This window comes from Myotis daubentonii, chromosome 4, assembly GCF_963259705.1.
Source record: "Myotis daubentonii chromosome 4, mMyoDau2.1, whole genome shotgun sequence".
Lineage (NCBI taxonomy): Eukaryota > Metazoa > Chordata > Mammalia > Chiroptera > Vespertilionidae > Myotis > Myotis daubentonii.
In genome coordinates, this window is record NC_081843.1 from 81,907,285 (window position 1) to 81,923,780 (window position 16,496).

A 16,496-nucleotide genomic window follows, 5' to 3' on the forward strand; every position below is an offset into this window, starting at 1 on the left:
AGGGATAGTATGGTGTGGTGGGGGGATAATGTAGACTAAACGGGTTCAAATCCTAGTTCTGCTATTTACTAGCTGTGCAAAGTTAGGAGAGCTACGTAACACTACTGAGCCTAAATTTTTTTATATGTAAGAATGATAATATAGCCAACCATGCTGTGTTCTTATGAGAACTAGAAAGAATGTCGCATTAAGTGCCTAGAACATTGCATATCACACAACCAATGTTGATACCAATTATTGTAATGAAATATTCTAAAACCCATACAAAATAGGTTGACTGAACAGTGGGTTTATTTAGGGCATGGGTGCAAGCATTGAGTCTTGAATTCCAGGCAAAGAACTGAAAACTTATTATAAAACATTGGTAAATCTCTGAAGGTTTCTGAGCAGGACACTAATGTGAGTGAGATAGTATCATAGGAAGATGATGGAGGCCATAGTTTGTGGTCCAACCCTTTCTTCTACACGTGGACATCTAGAGTAGTGCTGATAAACTTAGTTTTGTATATAACAATGTTCTAGAGATACACCTTCTGTCTTTCTCTCCAGCCACACCCACTTCCCACATACTTCAAGTTTCCCAAATGTGAAATGTTCTCTCCTGCCTCTTGTGCCTAGGCTGCTCTCTCTGCTTGGAAGACCCACTCCCATCAACCTTCCGCCTAAAGGAGACCAAGGAATCCTTGAAGACTCAACTCAATCCTCCCTTCTTCTGTTTCCCTAGTCCCTACCCCTATTCCTTCCCAGCCAAGATTCCACAGAATTAACCATTCCTCCTTAGACCTACCGATGTTTGCATCCAACACATCCTCTCAACCCCCTGACTTACTCCAGCCACTGATGCAACTAGTCCCAGCTCACGTCAACCAGCTTCATGCAGGTGTGATCTGGCGGCCCCTCTCCTCAGCCTGCATGACTTGCCTCTCACTTGCTGGCCCAGCCCTTCTCTGAATCCAAGACTGGAACAGCCATAGGCACCCAGTGGACATATGCTTGGGCCAACTGGAAGAAGCACCTCTGGGGCCACTCACGGGTAAAATTTCCCCTTTTGTCATAAAGCTCCTCAGAAGTTCCAGCAAACCGAACACCAATGGCTTGAGCAGTGGCCAACTCCAAACCATCCTCCCATATTGTTTTTCTCTCCCTCCCTGTTTTACTCCCCCATTCCCCCCTTACCACTGCTCCCTGGAATCATTTCCAAACAAAGTACCTCTGTGCATGTGCTTGTCTTGGGCTCCATTTTTAGAGAAATACAAGTTAACATACTATGTTTATTTTGTATTGGATTGAATTAAACTGTATGAAATTGTCAATATTTGACATTCTTGACCTACAAAAATGGCTATTTCATATTATCTGACTAATGATTGGTGGTATTTAGGTCTTTTACAACAGAATGCAAGGTTCTTGAGGTCAGAAACAGTATCTCATTCATTTCTCTTCCCCAGCATCAACCACTGCAGGCAGTATAATAAAAATTGAATGGGTGTATGTAGTGATTGATCTTCTCAGCATCGGTAAGGAAAAGGTTCAGGGAAGGATTCTTCTGTAAATGTTAGGACAATAAAGTTAGAGCCCTGCCTCACACCAAAACAAAATAAATATGAATTAAGGATTTAAATGTAAAAAAAGAAACAATATTTAAACTGTTGAAAAGATCATTTATAATCTAGTTCAGGGGTCCTCAAACTTTTTAAACAGGGGGCCAGTTCACTGTCCCTCAGACCGTTGGAGGGCCGGACTATAGTTTAAAAAAAAAAACTATGAACAAATTCCTATGCACACTGCACATATCTTATTTTGAAGTAAAAAAACAAAACGGGAACAAATACAATATTTGTATTTGCATGTGGCCCGCGGGCCGTAGTTTGAGGACCCCTGATCTAGTTGGTAGCGGCAGTTCTACAAGCCAAATTCCAGTGGAGAGTGGGAAAGGCTGCACTAGCAGAAGCATGGGGTCTAGAAGAGCATCTAAGGGAGGCTCCTGAGAGAAGCTACCTCTTGTTGAGTCCTAAAGACAAGTAGAAATGAACCAGGAGAAAGACTAGTGAGAGGGGTGATCGAGGCAGAGGGAAGAGCCTGTGCAAAGGCATGGAGGTGAGAGAGAATCCAATGAAGGAAATGAAAGCAATTATCTTAAAGCTCTCAGTGTACATCCCAACTAATCCATGGGGATTATAATAGCCTGGTTTTGAAGAAAGAATGTCAAATCTCACATAAATGGCAGCTGTTTTCTTGGGACAGGAACTCAGAATTAGACTTGGAATTCATGCTGTCTTCTTAGGGGTAGACGGACCTCTGTGTGGAGCCAAATGGTGGCTAAACCCCTGGGATTGCTGTAGCTTTAGTCTTCACACTGGCACCAGCTTTGATAAACCCATAGGAAAACTGGTCTGGCCCACCCGTGAATGGGCATCCCAATTCCGGCTGGATCCTGCGCCAGATATACCAGGTGTACCCGTTAATATGTGGATTTTTTTCAATAGATGGAGTTACACATGTTGATATATATGCGATTTGATATGTGTGCTATTTTGTTGTATTGACAACAAGCTTCAAAACTTCATATGTCAAATTTGCTGAAGGTGTTACATCATAGATATTTTTACACTTAAAAATGTCAAATTTTGTGCCCAAAAAAAGAGCATTTGCGCGAAGTTTTAATTCATTGCTTTATTTTGAAGAAAAGCGCTGCTGAATACTTCGGGAAGCTTATGGTGAACAAGCTCCATCTCAAGATACTTGTGAATGCTGGTTTAAATGCTTTAAAAGTGATTATTTCGATGTGAAAGACAAAGAACATCCAGGTCAACCAAAAAAGTTTGAAGACCAACAATTACAAGATTATTGGGTGAAGATGCGTGTCAAACTCAAAAACAACTTGCAGAAAGATTAAATGTTGCTCAGCAAACAATTTCCGATCATTTACAAGCAGTGGAAAAGATTTTAAAGGACAGAAAATAGGTGCCACATCAACTGAACAAAAGACAAATGGAAAACCGAAAAGTCATCAGTAAAATGTTGCTTCAATGGCACGACAGAAAGTCTTTTTTGCATCCAATTGTGACTGGCGATGAAAAGTGGATTTATTTTGAGAATCCCAAATGCACAAAGTCATGGTTGATCCAGCTCAACCATCAATATGGACTGCAAGGCCAAATTGCTTCGGAAATAAAACAATGCTCTGCGTTTGGTGGGATCAGGAAGGTGTGGTGTATTATGAGCTTCTAAAACCAAGTGAAACGTTAATACTGATCACTACCGTCAACAAATAATCAACTTGAATCACGCTTTGATCATGAAATGACCAGAATGTACCAGAAGACACGGCAAAGTAATTTTGCTTCATGATAACGCACCATCACACACTTCAAAACCAGTTAAAGACACGTTAAAAGATCTTGCCTGGGAAGTATTAACCCACCTGCCGTATTCACCAGACCTTGCCCCTTCAGATTACCACTTGTTCCAATCGATGGCACACGCACTTTCTGAGCAGCACTTCAAAATGTATGAAGAAGTGGAAAATTGGGTCTCTGAATGGTTTGCCTCAAAACAAGAGAATTTCTATTGGGACGGTATCCACAAATTACCTGAAAGATGGGGGAATGTGTAGCTAGCGATGGACATTACTTTTGATGTTTCTCTTGAAATTATCGTGTTTTCTTTCATTACAAAATCCGCATTATTAACCAATACACCTAGTACATTTATAAACACTGTCTATTCTCTTTCGACGGCTTGTGAGAAAGCTGATGAGCAAGGCACCCCACTGGGGCCCAGGAGCTGTCTGAATGGCCATGACCCAGCATGGCTGAGAAACGCGATCCAACACAGGGCAAGAGGGCAGGGAACAAAGCAGGCTCACTCTTTATTTTTCAGTGTAGAGTTAAATGGAGACTCTACATCTTACAGTCTGTGACGATGCAATCTTTCCCCTACACAAAATTCAATGCTTCTAACATGTTTACCCTAATGGACTGCTCTTCACAATGAAAAGATGGTTCTTTGCAATTCAAGTTGATAACTTACGATAACTTCTTACATTTTCCTGTTCTAAGAATCGGGTGAATTGAATCAATATATTTCATTTCATAGTAACCAGGCAATATTTCACAATGTATCTTTAAAATGCACTTACAGTAATATGGTATGTATCTTGCCATGAAATCCTTTAAGAGTGAGTAAAGTGACAAAACACCATGATATTCTAAAGAGGAGCAACCAGTATATTCCATGCCCCTTTCAAGAGCAATAGCAATTGAACACGAATCCTGATAAGAGTTTTAATGGTAGGCTCATCATTTGTGATTCCTAATACTGTAATAAGGAAATGTCACCTGGCTTCAGAAACCTGGTCTGTCACTGGAGGGTAGGCATACAAATTCCAATATTTTTTAATAATCTGTTTTAAAACACCTGTCTACTGTCACTTATCTACTCTTTTCAACATCTGATAGGAAAAACTGGAAGAAACTGATCAAATAATATCATCAGTAACATACCCCAAGAATTTCTAAAGTCATATATTTCCCAAGTTAAAATTGTGTGTTATTTATGACTCATGTCAAAACTGCCTTAGGGCTTTTGCTCCTCAGCTCCATAGCAGTTTATTTCCCCCAAACTGTGCCCACGTTTTACAGCAATAAAGCAAGGAATCAGGAAAATCAGTATTTGACACCACAGTTCAGCACTCTCTGCTACCTGAACAGTGCGGAGGAGATCGTGGGAGGGGTCTTGGCGACCTTGCGGTCGCTGCAATTTAGTGTGATCTGAATTACAAGAGTCTCCTCTTCAATAATACATTACAGACTCAGTAACGTACACAGCGTCCTCAGGATTTCTCAGTACGAACCAAAATTATTCCAGCACACATCACATTTTCTTACCAATAGTATAATTATGATCTCTTTAAAGCATGCAATAGAGGGCACACCTTTGCATCATGCCCACATTTATCCACGAGTGCTCAGATAGATACATAAGCCAATAAATTCTAAATAAAAGAACTAAAATTCTTATCCAAGAAGTGAATGCATGGCTGCTCGCATTCAAGATCTGTCCTAATAGAAACTGAGTGGGTAACCAGACAAAAGCAGGCTAGTAGAGGTCAGTGGAGAAGGTCAGGGAGATGAAGGGGCTGCCACAACAGACAGCACCAAAAGGCCAACGGAGACCCTTGGCATTAGCTGAGCACGAGTCACCAGACCATCAGGGGTCCCCCTTTCAAGCCATTCTTTATAGGATAGCATTCCCCAATAAAAGCAATACAATACAAATAGAAATGCAGTGCCCCTTCAGACCCAGTAAAGTACAACAAAGCCACACTGAAATGTCAGTGCCCGTTGCTGGGAGTCCTGGTGGGCACCTGGCAGAGCCCAGTGCCCCAGCCGGTCCAGCACATGTGCCTCTCCCAGCTTCCTCACTAGCTGAGTGACTCACACACAGCAGGAGCAACTCTAATCTGTGCCTCAGCTTGATGACAAATTACTCCATGCCATGAACCTAAAAGCAATGCTAATATGTATGAAGTGCCAACAGGTACCAGGCACTATGCTAAGTGTTTGCCTATATGTAATCTCATTTAATCTACACTTCAACTGAATGAGGCAAATATTATCATTGCTCTTCATTTAATGGATGGAAATCTTGTTTTTAAGATTTAAATATGTGGGTTTGTGGGTGTGTTTTTTTTTATTGATTTCAAAGAGAACAAGGGAGAGGGAGAGAGAGAGAGACAGAAACATCAATGATGAGAGAGAATCATTGATCAGCTGCCTCCTGCACACCACACACTGGGGATCGAACCCACAACCCAGGCATCTGCCCTGACTGGGAATCAAACCATGACCTCCTGGTTCATAGGTTGATGCTCAACCACTGAGCCACTCCAGCCAAGCAATGGATGAGAATCTTAAGTTCAGTGAATTAGTCACTTCACCAAGGTCTGTCCAACTCACAATCACTTTCTCATCTTCCCAAACTCCCCCATCTTTGCCCCACAATCTAGAAAGGTGGCTCCCAGGAAACACGTTTGTGCCACCTGATTCTGTCAGGTCAGCCATTCCAAATCCAAAATTTGAACAGAGAGCAAGAAGGACTGCAAGTTGGTTGAAAAGTGTTTGCAATTCAAGTTGCTAAGACTGAAGAGGAGCCGTGAACTGCCACGAACTGCTGACATCCAGGCTGCCCTCCAAGCCCAGGAAGGACATCTCAGCAGGCTCCCTTTTCCCGGGCGAGTTGAGTCCTTTCTGTTCCTTGCTGTAGCCTCCATGCCTCTGAGAGCAGGAGAGCAGAGGGAGCCCCCTGTCTCCAGGCACTGAGAGGGAGCTCTACACCCCAAACAAGACCTTTCTCCTCCAACTTCAGCACCATCCTTGGTAGGAGCCAGAACTCAGCATGCCTTGGCCAGGCCGCCTGGCCCGCCCTTCTTCCCATACTCACACTTGGATACCACCCTTGGCCTGGTGACCACCAGGTACTTTATGCCCCCTACATCATCACCACAAGGGCTCCGAAGTATCTGTCCATTCCCTTTTCTGATCCCCCATTTCCTACCATCACCTACCCCAACTCCTGAAATCCTCCACTGCACCTGCCAGATGGCACCACCAGCTCAGCCAAATCCCTGCGAGCCCGGCCTCCTGTGGGACCATAGCCCTCACCTCTCACTCAACTGAAACCTGAGAGCACGGCTTCTCCAGCAGCCCTTTCAGGCTGGTGGCCATGTTCTCCCCCACACCCTCACGCCCTGAACTGCAGGCGGGGCTGCTGCTCGCTGCCATTTCTAGGCCTTTCTTCTTCCTGACCTTGCACCTCTGGGCTTTATACCTTAGATCATTACACCATTCCCCCACCTGTCATCTACTGGCCCCCTGCCCATCATTACTCCCCTCATTCCTCTAAGAGTTCGCTCTTGGCTCACTGCCACTCTCTCCAACTGTACTCTTACAGAAATCCTTGGTGATTTTAATATCCACATGGATAATCTTGCCAATATTCTGTCTTTTCAGGGGCTTATAATCTTACCCCCCACTCTGCCTCAGCCACTCACTCCTATGGTCACACTCTGGACAGCATACCCTCCATAACATGATCCCAAGTACTTCATTCATCCATCCATTTGCCTCGTTATTCCCCACATGACTAATGGGCATCTCAAACTCAGCACATCCAAAAACCAAACCCCACTCTTTCCCGCACCTGCTGTCTCTCCATCTTAGCTACGGGCAACCCCATCCTCCTAGGTGTGTAGACCATAAACTTTGATTTTTCTTATGCCCCACATCTAGTCTGTCAAGAAATCCTGTTGGATTTACCTTCAAAATATTTCCAGAGTCAAACCACATCTCACCAACTCACCACTGCCGCCCTGATCTAAACCCCTGTTATCTCTGCCCTGCATCACTGCGGTAGCCTCCTCACAGGTGGCGCTGCCTCCACCCTGGCCTCTTCCCAACTAAGTACCCCAAGTGGACCATTTAAAACAGGGGTGGGCACCTTTTCTCTGCCAAGGGCCATTTGGATATTTATATCATTTGAGGGCCATACAAAATTATCTAAAAATTAGCCTGCTATATTTAGTCAAATATTTAATGAACACCCTTAATGTCTTGGCAGGGCCAGACCAAATGATTTCACAGGTCTTACATGGCCCACGAGCCAGACGTTCCCCATCCTCTCATTTAAAACATAAACCAGGTTATGTCCTTCTCTCCTCAAAAGCTCTGCACTGGCTTTCCATCACATTAAAAGTGAAAGCCAACATCTTTACAGTAACTCATTAGACCTTAGATGGGAGGGTCTCCCGGCACCACACAGGCCTCCTCTCCTGATGCACCCCTTTGTTCATTCTTCTCCAGCCCCTCCGGCCTCCTTGCTATCCCTTCCACATGCTGGACACACTTCTGCCTCAGGCCCTGCTCTTCCTCTCACCTCACCTGACTCTTCTTTCTTAGAGATTTTACTCCTTCTCCTTCTGGTCTTTACTCAAATATCAAACCTCCTCGCTGAGGGCTTCTCTGACCACCCAAATTAAAATTGCAGCCTGTCTACACCCTCGCTCCCTGCCCTGAAATTTCCTGTCCCTCTTTCTTATTTTATTTTTCTTCATGACACCGATTGTCATCTTCGTGTTATACGTTTTTCATTCTTTTTTTAGTGTCTGCCTCCACCTGGTGGAATGCCAACTGCACCAAGGATTTTTGTGTTCAGTTCACTACTTTGTCCCCAGCAAATAGAATAGTAACTGGCACATAGTAGGTACTCAATAAATAGTTTTGAATTAATGCATGAATAAATGAGAACCAACAGATTAAGCAATTTCTCACAGTCCATAGAACTAGTACGTGGCGGGACCAGGACTCGAGCACACATTTCCCTAAGACCATGTGCTCTTCGCTGCAAACGTTCCTCTTCACGTTAATTGAACATGCCTGGGACAGCTCCCAAGTAGGCACCGCCAGAGAGTAAGTCCTCAGATAATCAGTTTGTTGTGCTCTTATTTGAAAGATAAGGAATGAAAAGGAATTTGCTTGAAATTGTTTAAATCGGGGCACACTTGGTACAAGGCCAGATAATAAATATTTCCTGCTTTTCAGGTGCTGCTGCGGTGGCACAAACCTGTGTAGACAACAAGTAAACAAACAGGCCTGGCTCTGCTCCAGTAACACTGTGCTTACAAAACACCAGGCGACAGACTCGATTTGAACCACACGCCACCACTTCTAATCCCTGGTTTAAGTCTGTAAAAATGCAATTAGGCTGAATGTGTGCTTGTGTCCCAAAGCGTAGGCAGTTATGGGAATCAGTGAGATAAGGTGAAAAAAGCATTAACTTTGACGGGAACCAGTTCTGGGTTCGAATCCCAGCCTTGCCATGTGCTAGCTGTGACCCCTTTGAAATTCAGATGGCTCACCTGTCAAAAGGACAAATAACCCTCACCTGTCGGGCTATTATGAGGCAAGAATAAGATGATGTGTGTACAGCAACCACAAAATTGTACAGCGCCGTGGCTTAACAGTGATTGTTCTTATTGGGTGGCTCCTATGAGTCCCCCCTAGACCATTCAGCCCCCAAAATCCGGGCAACTCTCCTTTTTTATCCAGGGGTCCCTTCAGTACCTTGATCTGGCCTGGAGATGTGGCACTGAGCATTTGGTGGAGGACACATAAAGGATGCATCACTCTCCATAATGCCTGGGAAACTTCTGAGCCCCGGAGGGCTCTGGAAGAGTTTAAATGCTAAGGCTGTGGAATTGCCAGAGTACTGGGGGAATTTTAAACAGCATGGTTTTATCTTCGTTCTAGCCCTTGGTTTTCTGTGTGTACATGGTGTCTCACATCTCTATTCCACAACCCCACCCCACCCCACCCTACCCCCACCCCAGGTAGCCCCGCTGCTCACAGAGAGACTGCAAAACAAGATGGCATTTTCCCGATCCCCTTAGAGCTCAGGCTCCCCGTTACCTGGCTTCCACCCAGCAGACACCACAGGTTTGCAGATCCCCGGTGCAGTGGCTTTTCCGCTGGCAGAACACGGGGCACACACTGCGCTGGCTTGGGTGCTGGCTGGGCCGGGGGCCCTGGGCTCGAGACAGAGGTTTCCTGACTTCCCAGCAGCCCCCAGCACCCTCAGTGAGCTAATTCTGCAGAGTTGTTCCAGGAGTCACCCTGGAAGCTCAGCCTAGAGCAGTCGTTCTCAACCTTGGCTGCACATTAGAATCACCTGGGAATCTCTTTAAAATCCTGATTTCTGGGCCTCATCCTCCGGAAATTCTGTTTCTTTGTTATGGGGTGGGGCCACAACATTAGTGACAAAGAAACAGAATTTCTGGAGGACAAGGCCCAGAAATCAGGAGTTTAAAAAGATTCCCAGGTGATTCTAATGTGCAGCCAAGGTTGAGAACCACTGGCCTAGAGCCTCCTCCTCTGTCTATCCAACCAAATGCACTCCACCTGTTGGTGTTAAAACTGCCCAGAGGGGTTGCTGCCAGCTGGGCCTGATGCACTCACTTCCTTCACTGGGAGCCAGTTCAGATCACCAGGCTCCTTCCATCGGGCAGAATGCACTCAGGATGACCCCAGACGCATTCCTATTAACAGGAGAGACAGGTCAGTCCTTCCCAACAAGCCGGGTGTAGAAAGAAGGACAGAGGGAGGAGAAGCAGGTGATGAGACGTGGTATGCTAACTGCCCCTCTCCCGGGCAACATCAGAGGGAGCTGGTGTATCAGATGGAGTGTGGCCCAGCCAAGGCAGGGAGCCCTCGTGCCCTGCTCCCCACTGGGAGCTCACCGTGGAGCAGAGCCCTGACAGGGCACCTCCCACCAACATGGGTGATCACAGAGCTGGCTCCCCTGTGGCCCTGAGGTTTTCAGAAACTTCCACATCCCGGTGGAAGACGGTGAGATACGATGAATAAATTGGAGAACAATATGCAGGGCACGATAATTTTTGTAGTTAAAAGTGGATTCTCTAGTGTGTCTGTGTATAATCCTTTACTTGTGCAAAAACAAAAATACAGTGCAGCCCACTGGTGTGGCTCAGTGGTTGAGTGTCCACCCAGGAACCAAGAGGTCCCAGGTTCGATTCCTGGTCAGGGCACATGCCCAGGTTGTGCGCTAGATCCCCAGTAGGGCACATGCAGGAGGCAGCAGATAGATAATTCTCATCATTGATGTTTCTATCTCCCTCTCCCTCTCCCTCTCTCTCTAAAAAATCAATTAAAAAAAACATTTAGAAAAAGGTCTGATGTTCCATGTCAAATTGAGAGCAATGGTTACTTCCTCCAAGAAATGGGGGGAGTCGGAGCATAGGAACCTTCACTTCTTCGGGTATAACATTCAGTGTCGTGTGAGGTTTAAGACGTGAACGTGAACTTCTTTTGGAATAGAATAAAAATCTTCCTGCCTCCTCTTTCTTCACAGCTTGTCAGACCACAGATTGCGGGGGGGGGGGGGGGGGGCCGGGGGGATGGGGGTTCACCTCCACAGTTCCTGTGGCAATACATCCAGGGTTAAGCCCAAGAGTGTGCATTTTGAGAAAGCCCCCGGGCTGCTGCTGCTGCTGCTGGGTGGCCCACACAACACTGAGACCCTCTACGCTAGCCCTCACGGCTCAGCCTGTGTCCCAGACCCAGCAGCATTAGCCTCACTTGGGAATTGTTAAAATTCAGAATCGTGGGCTTCCCCACACCTACTGCACCTGCTAACAAGAGCCCGGGTGTGCGTGCATGTGGGCTGCAGAGCCCTCCTCCAGACGCCCGAGGCTCTGAGCCAAGCACGGGAGATGTTTCCACCGGGCACAGAGCCCCCCTGGAGCTCCCCTCCGGGCCCCGGCCCCACGCTGCTGAGGCAGGACAGCGTCTTCTCACTGGCCTGGGGAACCGGGGTAAGAGGAAGGAGGCCCGTCCACTACAGGAGAGACCTCGGCCACAGCCCCCCAGTGACATGTAGCAGGGAACTCCCAGCTTAGCACATTTCTGCAGCCATGTCAGGCTGTCTTCTCAACGGCGCTGCCAATTTTCACCCTGCTGACCCGGTGGACAGGCAGAGGGCTGGACCCCACTCGGATGGAGCCCCCTCTAGCACCAGGCTGGAGACACCACTCCATGGTGTCAGGTACTCCCAGAAATGTGCGGTCTGCAAAGCTACTGCCCAGGCAGAATACCACCCAGCCAAGGGAGGGCCCTCTGGGCATTTCAGAGACAAAACAAGCATGAATCCAACGCTCACTTTCATCCCAGAGCTCACATGATGAGGTCAACTGTGCAGGCCACAGGCCGAACTCAGATGCATTGCGTTATGGGGGTCAAGCTGGCTGCATCTAGATCTTCAACACCATCTGATTAGCCAATGAACCTCCTCACAAAGACACTTTGTTCCTACAGTCCAGTGAGACTCAGGAGGTAGTAGCGCTGTTTGCCCTCCCACCCCGCACAGACCTGCCATCAGGAGTTACCTCATTAAAATCAAAGACACTCCCCTCCCAGGAAAACACAAGGATGGGAGAAATATTCAAATGCCTCTGAAAACACCAGAGGGGCACACTGCCTTTGTGTACAGGTAGTCCGTGCATGACACATTCCCATGGTATGTGTGGCGTTTTAGGGCTACGGTAAGGATGTCCAGGTGGCTCAGATCTTGTTTAGATAAATGGGAGGCAGTCACTCCCATCATTGGGAAGAAAAGCAAAATTATGCCCTACATTATCCCAATTATGCTTTTAAAAATTATGTGTATCAATCTATAATATACATATGTGAAATGCAGATAAATAGACCATCCATAGACATCTATTCTCAATTGAATAGTCACTACACAGAAGATCATACCCAAATAATCTATGTAAAGATGCTCAGTCACCTGGAAATGCAAATAAAGCCATAATGAAACACCATCACCCACCCATCAGAATGGCTAAATTAAAACAAACAAATATTAAAAATTTGACAATACCACCATTTGGTGAGGTATGGAGTTACTGGTGCTTACACTGCTGGGAGGAATATAAATTGGTGGAACTACTTTGGAACTTGTCCATATCTACTCAATTAAACATACGTACACTCTATGACCCACCAATTCCACTCCTACGTATATAAACAAAAGAAATGCTCATATGTAAATGAAAGAACATGTTTAAGAATACTCACCAAAATGTTCATCAATAATAGAATGGGTAAATTGAGAGGGGGTTTTAAATGGAATACTATACAGCAATGAAAAAAATAAACACTGCTACTAGCAACAACATTGATAACTCTAACAGACATAATGTTGAGCAAACAAAACCAGATTTTTTAAAAAGGTATATACCTTACAAAGCCATTGAACACACAGAAAACGAACCTGTGGTTATAGAAATCAGAAAAGCCATTACCTTTGACAACAGGGTGATCCAGGTGTGGCACAAGGTGCTTAGTCTTGATCTGGGTTTGACATGGCCTGGTGAAAATTCAAGGCACTTTTCTGTATCTATGTTATACTTACAAAACAGTATTTACAAAATAATAGTAAGAGTTCTATTTCTTTTAAAGTGTTCCCAATTAAAATCCAAATGCCTCTCAGGAAGATGCCTCATTTAAACTCACCTCAGAGCCCCTGAAGAGGAACTGGCTGGTGCGGGCTGTGATCTAGGTAAGAGCCTGCAGAATTGGCTGTTCTGAGAGCCCTGGCCTCCTCCGTGGGATGTGGCAGCAACAGCACAGGGCCCCAGTGAATATACTGCAAACAGCAGGCCTTCATTTCTAGCAAAACCAGTGCTTTTGGCTTTAGACAGCCTCTTTGTTACTCAGATCCCTTGCTACCCGGCTCCCCTTCTCTGACTAAGCACCCTGCTCAGCTTTCCTGCTCCTCCTGGCCCTTTAAATCAGCAGCACACAGCAGAGCAGAGTCCATAATAACGCCTGTTTTAGTGAGAGTGCTGCCAAAACGTCAAGGGAAGCCACAGCAAGTCTGAAGGGACCCAGAGGTACCGGCTGAAAGGTCTTCTTTAGAGCTCTCTTCTATCTTCCCTCTCCTTTTCAACTCTAATTTTCTCCATCTAATCCCTCATTGTCAACACACCCAGGATTTTGTCGTGGATAAAAAAAAGATCCATGTTCCCTAAGCTTAAGGCTGCCTAATGGATATTCGGGACAAGCTGCCAATATACAAGGAAGGATATAAGTAAAAACACAGAGCTCATTCAGGATTCTGCATTCAGGCAGATTATTAATACAAATCACTGCATTTCCATAACAGCTGGGGAAATTTATCATTCCATTTACACACACTTTGCTCAAGAATTTTTAAAATGTTCCACAGTTTTCCCTATAAGGGTCTTAAAATTCATATGATTTTAACCAGTGTAATGTTTGAGTGTCTGGTTTCTATCTAGCTGGTTATTAATAAACTTGAATTATTCAATATAACAAAGTGGAGCACTGTTGTCTGCAAATATTGCTCTCAATAATCAAAGGAACATAAAGATTAAATGATAGGAAACTACTTTTCCAGGTGAACATCAAATGCCGTGCCTTCTCTGGACTGATAAAGCCTGCTGCGCAAGGACACAGATTTGCTTTTCAGCCACAAGAACCTATTCTCCGTATAGCCATGCTAAGTCGGAGGATAAAGTAAAGAAAATCAGGAACCATTTGGTAAGTAGGATCTTGGGAGGTTATTTTGACTTCATTGTGTCCCACACCATGTGAACCAAGCAATGCCCCAGCTAAATTCTAACCCAAATTGATAGGGATGGCACACAACTTTTTTTCCCCAGTATTTTTTTTATTGATTTCAGAGAAGAAGGGAGAGGGAGAGAAAAACATCAATGATGAGAGGGAATCATTGATCAGCTGCCTCCTGCATGCCCCCCACTAGGGATTGAGCCCACAATCCAGGCATGTGCCCTTGACCAGAATCAAACCCTGACCTCCTGGTTCATAGGTCGACGCTCAACCACTGAGCCATGCCGACCGGGCGGCACAACTTCGTATAGGCCAAAGTCACAGTAACTTCCAAGTAACCCCCTGGTGATCCCACCCACCTCCAGACACAACACCCACATAACAAAGGAAGGATCGTTATCAGGATGTCCCGCTCCCTCGTTTATAATCCAGAGGAGTCTGATGTCCCAAATAGGCGGCATGATCAACCTCCTTAGCACCCCAGATAGCCTCAAAGATACTAAGTTCTAGATTCTATATACCAGCTAAAGAAAACATAGTTTCTTCTATCCGACTACAGCTATGTCTATCAAGGGCTATGACTGGGTCCAAGGCCAGCTTGAGCAGGTTTATGTCATGGAGATTGTCTAATACAAGGGCTGGACATGGAAAGAAAACAGGAAAGAAATGGAAAAGCCACAGTGCAGATGTCTGAGAAACCCAATCTTATTTTAATTTTCATGGGATTAAATCTCCACAGCACATAGTTTACAAACTCTGCCTTGCGAATCTTCATTTGTTCACCAGTGAGTGTGCCCTGGCCATGAGCTGTGAGCTGCAAACTGTGCTAGGGGTGAGGAAAGCAGTGAATGCTGGTAAGACACAGTCCCAGGCCTTGGGAAGCTCAGCTCAGAGGGAAGACAGGCTCAAAAACACAGGCTCAAAAACAGGCCTTTACAGGTGAATGTGCAAGTACTGCAAGTGGGAATGAGCGCTATGCTACAACCCACATTTCTAAGGGCCTCTAACAAGTGTAGTAATCTGACTGATGGCCATAAAAAGGTTGTGAGCTGGTAGGTCTTGACTCTGGCTCTTAGGACACGCAAGACAAGGCTGAGATGGCTGGAGGGAGTTTTGTGCAAACTGCAGAGCCATTCGTGATTCTCGCTGAGATCAGAATGAAACAACTTAGGTCTCTGAGCATCAATACCTTTGGCTGACCTTGCTGCTGAATGCTTATTGTGATTTTTGTGCTGCGGCACATTCCAAGTTCAAAGTAAGATGGATATATCTTAGTAATACATGCTGGAGAAAAATCAATTTCTATGATAAATGGTGCGATGCTTGCCTTGTCCTGGGGCTGTGTGGGCAGCCCCCTCAGAGTACAGCATACCCACTCCTGAAAGGCCACAGCTCTCTTTCTGAAGCCAAAAGTGCTTGTTGCCTTGGAATGTTTGGGACTGGGCTGCATGCCCACGGAAAGAAACAGTATCTCACCGCTTGATTATAATACTTGCTAGGGTCTGAATGTATCCCCCCAAGAGTCATGTTAAAATCCAACCCCCAGCCATGGTGGTATTAGGAGGTGGGCCTTTGGGAGGTGCTGAAGTCCTAGGGGTGAGGCTTCGTGAATGGGATCAGTGTTCCTATAAAAGAGGTTTCAGAGTGCTCCCTGGCCCCCTCCACCTTGTAGGGCACAGTGAAAAGGCACGGCTATGCACCAGGAAAGGAACTGTGAGGTTCTGCACCTGGAGCTGGTAACTTGGGACACAACAGATTTACTATGACAGGGAGATGACTTGGGTACAGTGGGGGCACAACAGAGATGTTGCTAGTGCTGAGACTTGAAGGGGGAGCAAGTGCTGACCAGACCAAGACCAAGAGGAAGAGGCACTGAGGCTGGGAATCGGGCCGATGAATGGATGGGCCAGCAGCAGCCTGGCTGGTCTGGACAGCAGGAGTGCAGAGACGGAGAAGGGCAGGCAAGGCCAGCTCAGTCACCCGCTGGCATGCACACCCCTTGGGGGGGGGGGGGGGTTCACTCTGAGGGCAGTGGAAAGCCACTGAAAGTATATGCAGAGAAATGGCATGAGCAGCCTTGAGTTGAGAAAGACCAGTGCGCCAAGTTTCGAGAGAGGGAGGAAGTCAGGAGGCTCCTAGCATAACCTGAACAAGTACAGATGGGGCCTGAACCCAGGCAGTGGCATGAGGGTGGAGAGGGTTTCTCACAGGGGAGGAGTGTTCCCACGGAGCAGGACTTAGTGAGAGTGGGAGTGCAAGTCGGGGCTGCTGATTGGTGCTCTGGGCTGGAGGAGAGGCTACGGGAGGAGGAGAGCCTTCTTGAGG

At 46.0% G+C, this 16,496-nt stretch overlaps 1 long non-coding RNA gene across 1 annotated transcript in view; it reads right to left on the reverse strand.

Moving 5' to 3' along the window:
- Positions 1-9,757, reverse strand: part of LOC132232438 (uncharacterized) — a 107,640-nt gene extending 97,883 nt beyond the window's left edge. The window contains exon 1 of the long non-coding RNA XR_009452427.1: positions 9,468-9,757. This is a non-coding gene — a long non-coding RNA (uncharacterized LOC132232438). The remainder of the gene's footprint in view (positions 1-9,467) is intronic.
- Positions 9,758-16,496: the final 6,739 nt, after the last annotated feature.